The sequence below is a fragment of the Hippocampus comes genome, unplaced genomic scaffold, assembly GCF_001891065.2.
Source record: "Hippocampus comes isolate QL1 unplaced genomic scaffold, H_comes_QL1_v1.1 scaffold49, whole genome shotgun sequence".
NCBI classification, from domain to species: Eukaryota; Metazoa; Chordata; class Actinopteri; order Syngnathiformes; family Syngnathidae; genus Hippocampus; species Hippocampus comes.
This window is the reverse complement of record NW_017804830.1, coordinates 215,936-220,141: the sequence shown is the minus strand read 5'-3', so window position 1 is coordinate 220,141 and position 4,206 is coordinate 215,936.

Genomic DNA, 4,206 nt, shown 5'->3' with positions numbered 1-4,206 from the left:
GGGGGGTGGGGGGCGGTTCGGGGGCGGCGCCGGGTCAGGTGAAGGCCCCGACTTAACGCTTTCGCTTCAACTCTTCTGTCAAACGAGGGCGAAGCTCGTCGCGTGCCGAGCTCGCTCTGACGTAACGGCCAGCGTGCTTCTTCGCTGAGTTTCGACGTCATTAGAACGGAGGCGGGCAGGGTTCCGAATTGTTTTGCCGCCTGCGCGGACGCAAAGCGAGCGACGACAAAGTCGTCTTCTGAAAGCAAAAGTCCATCTTCACCGCCAAGTGGACCCCCGCGTCGGAAAAGCTCCCGTGCGCTGACACAAGTTTTGGAAGCCAAAAATCAGGACCAGGGATGACTTTTACTCAGGAAGACTCCTTTTATTTAGCACAACACAAAATAGCGCTGACGTTTCTTCCATAAGAACGGCAAAGACATCCATTTCCACGCGTCAGAGTCCGCCGTCGTCCCCAACACTCTCGTCTTGACGCAAGAACGGTCAAGGCACGCGCACTTGGCTTCGTTGACAAATGGATCGGGAGCGCAAAAACACCACAGGCGCTTTTTGCTCTTGTGGGAAAACGGCGGCCATATCGCAGAGGCCTCGGGTGTTTCGCCTGAGCGCTAAAGACAGCGAGAGCGACTTTTGTGCAAGAAGCCCCCCCCCCCAAAAAAAGTACAGGTACTGCATTTGGAAAAGAGGAGAAAGATTCCATCACCTCAGGAGCACTTTGAGAAAGCATGCCGCATTCAAGACATTTCAGGACACTTGAGACATTTCAAAGATGGCAAAAGCGGACTTTGGAACTTTGTTGAGCGGTTTTGGTGTTGGAGGTGACAAGATTTGCCCCCTTTTCTTCCCGCATTCCCAATTGCGGCAGCGGCGAAGGGTGACGCTGCGCCACTTGAGGCTGCGTGACAATTGCAACCGGTGGAAATGAACCTTGGCGACGTCTCGGGCGTCAACGGCGAGAACTCCAAAGCGAGCTTTGACGAGATGGTCGCTCTGGCTGGAGGACCCCCCCCCCTCCGCCCCTCCACCAACAGATGAACATTTCATGAGCGCGAGCGCGCGCAGGGAAGGCTACGCAAGGGGTTTTCACAGGCATCCGGTCGCCACGGAGACCAGGAGGCCTTTGAAAGTGAGGTCATGGAGCACGTCTGCTACTTTTCTCACCAGAGCGAGCGACCCGACCCGCAGACCTCCTCGCCCGCCCGCCGACAGTTGACAAACACATCACGCGCCGCAAACGCTTTGCTGGCGGCTGGCCCGGCCGCACCAACTTTCAGCCCCCCCGCCCGCCCCGAGATGATGGGCACGGCGCCGTGAGGCCCGACGCAGGAGGCAGACGCTTTGCTTGTCACACCAAAAGCGGGCGGCGCCGTTTTTTCTTTAGGTTTCGATTTTCTCATCCAGCTCACAAAAATCAAAACCTAAAAAAACCACGGAGCGCCAGCGGCAGCGTGGCCTTCGTCCCGAGGCGCTTCCTGTCCACGTCGCGCAAGCCGGCCGGCGTTTTCATCCACCGCCGCGACGGCGTCCTGGAGACAGAGAAGATGACGGCCCGGTTACTTCCCGCTGGACATTCGACGAGGCTGCCTGGCGCGCTAACACGAACCCGCGGGCAGAAGTTGGCTAAACGCTCAATGACGACTCTGCGGCAAAGCTCGGAACTCTACCGAGCTGTGCGGCTACCCGATCCATTTTCATACATCTGCCTGTACGTTGGCGGGGGGGCGGCGTCGCCATCGGCATTTTCATCCATATATTGACGGACCAAACCAGCAAGTGAATCAGTTGTTTTGTTTTTTTCCTCATCCGATTCACCAATAAATTGAAAAAAAAAAGTACTCGGCCGATGGCTCAATTCTTGAAATAATGGATGGTTGCCGCTCTCGTCTTTCCCATTTAAATGTGCTGCGATTGAAGATACCCCCAAGTGGAGTTGGAGAGCTCTCCGATTAGTTTGGGATGCGTTGAAGGCGTTTTCAATTCAAGATAGCGTCACTGGAATTGGAAGGACCTTGTCGAGATCCGGCAGCTGCCTTCAGCCTCCTCCGAACGATCGCTGACTGGAATTAGCGATCCAGAGATGCCCAATTCACTCTTGGTGGTGGGGGGGGCCGAAGAGCACATCGGATCTGTGACGGGAAACCGCGCGCACACACACACAGGGCACGAATTTCGGGTCAAGCATTTTCCGCCCCAAACGACTCGACCTCATCCGTGGCTGGAAAAGTTGGGGAGGCCGACTGTCTGAACATGACGGCTGCTCCCGCTAGCGAGCTTTTCTCTATGACGTAGCGGGTCAATGTGTCATGTCACGTGGGTCCGTTTGTTGTCCGTTCATTCGCTTTCATTTGAGCAGCTCGGTCGGCACCGCACATGAGCGTCTCTCTTTTCTGCAGAAATCAAGGTTCAATACGCCAATAAAAGCCGCCAACGTCGCGTCACTTCGCCCCACCGGCTCGTCGCGGTTCCGTTTCCGATCCGGCGAATGAAAACTGCGACTCGTCCTCAAGAAGCTGCTTGATATCGACAAGGTGAACTCGTCAAACGAGTTCGTTCGCTCGCTCGCCCGTCGACCGTGTGACGTCACCATCGCCGCAGCGTCGCCGCAGTCGGTCGCGGCGCGCGCGCGGGCCGGCGGACGGCGGAACGAGCTCGCACGAACACAAAGACGAGCGACCGAGGAAAAGAAAAACAAGAGAAAAAAAGTCGAAAGAGGCGAGAATGTTGTTTGTTTTGTCCTTACGCTGCGTGGACTCTGCGCGCCATCGGTGACGAGCGGACGGCGGTCGTCTCCGCCTCTCTCACTCTCGATGGCGGCCGGCTTTCAACGCACTTCCGGTCAGAGAGCGCCGCTGGCGCCCCCTGTTGCACGGAAGGACAAACGTTCACTTTGTCCTCCCATAAAAAGACAAACAAAAAAAAACCCCCCACAACAAAGCACTCATCACTTCCGGCCTTGATTGCAACTCGTTTCGATCCAAATTCATCTTCATCATGCTTTCGATGGAAAACGGAAAAGAATCAATACATGATGTCTTCTTTTGCCAATGCTCCACCGCCCAATTATTCTGGAGTCAGATTTCTGTTTTCCTGTCCAAGAGTGACAATCAGGGGCCAAGCAGCAAATTCTGGCCCCCATCTGTAAGCCCCCTCAAGGCAAAAAACAATCCTAAATACCGCAATATCTACCGAAGCACTCGCTAAAATGTTGTGTCTCAATTAATTCTGTAACTCTTCTGAAATACAAGGTAAGAGGTTTCTTCCGTGCAACAATGTCAATTGTGAGACAGACAACAACTGGCAACCGGTTCAGGGTGTCCCCCGCCAACTGCCCCGAGACTGCTGGCAACCCTTATGCGGACGGATAAAAGCGCTTCGGAAAATGGATGGATGGACTTTGAACAAAGAAGTTTGCAAAACAAGAGACAGGCCGTAGAAAAGATTGCTCAGAGACAAATTTAATCATGGATGAATGACGCCTTTTTTCTCTCTGACCGTTTTATCGCTCACATTTCTCTTTCGGATATTCACAAGCATCTGTTTGCGATGAGTAATACGAACTTTGTCGATATCTGGATACTCTTACAGTATGTACGTGTTCTTGTTAGCGAAACCAAGCAGCGCCGCACAGGCTGAGAGACAGACGAGAGGAGTTCAAACACGAGCACAAGAAGTGAATGAGCGTCCAAGAGTCCCCATCGTGCGCTTGCTGCAAAGGAAAAGCTCACTCACTCCACTCTCGAGTGAGCCAACGAAATGGTTCGGTGTCATCACAACAACACGGAATGCGCTCCGGCTCGACGGACTCTATTCACAGCGGGGATTCGTGGACAAAACAATGTGACCTGCAGAGAAAAACGCGCAGGCGCCAGTCGCAACATTTTCTGCTGCTCCATCGATGCGATTTGATCGGGCAACACAGTCGCACCTTCAGCTCCGACCGGTGCCGAAATTCCTCGCGCCGAAACGTGCTCCGCGCGCTCCGCGTTCAGGACCCTCGGCGGAAGACGTCGCCGACTCCGCGACCGCTCGTCGGCGCCATCTCGGTGAGGTCTGCGGGAGAGGACTCGCGTGAGCGGCGCCCCCGGGCGGCGGCGGGCGGAAGCGCGGCCGGCCGTCCGCTCACCTCCGACGACGTAGTAGCGCTCGGTCGAGAAGCGTTTGTGGCCGCGGGCGTTGACGGCGTGCCGGATGAAGCCTCGCTCCAGC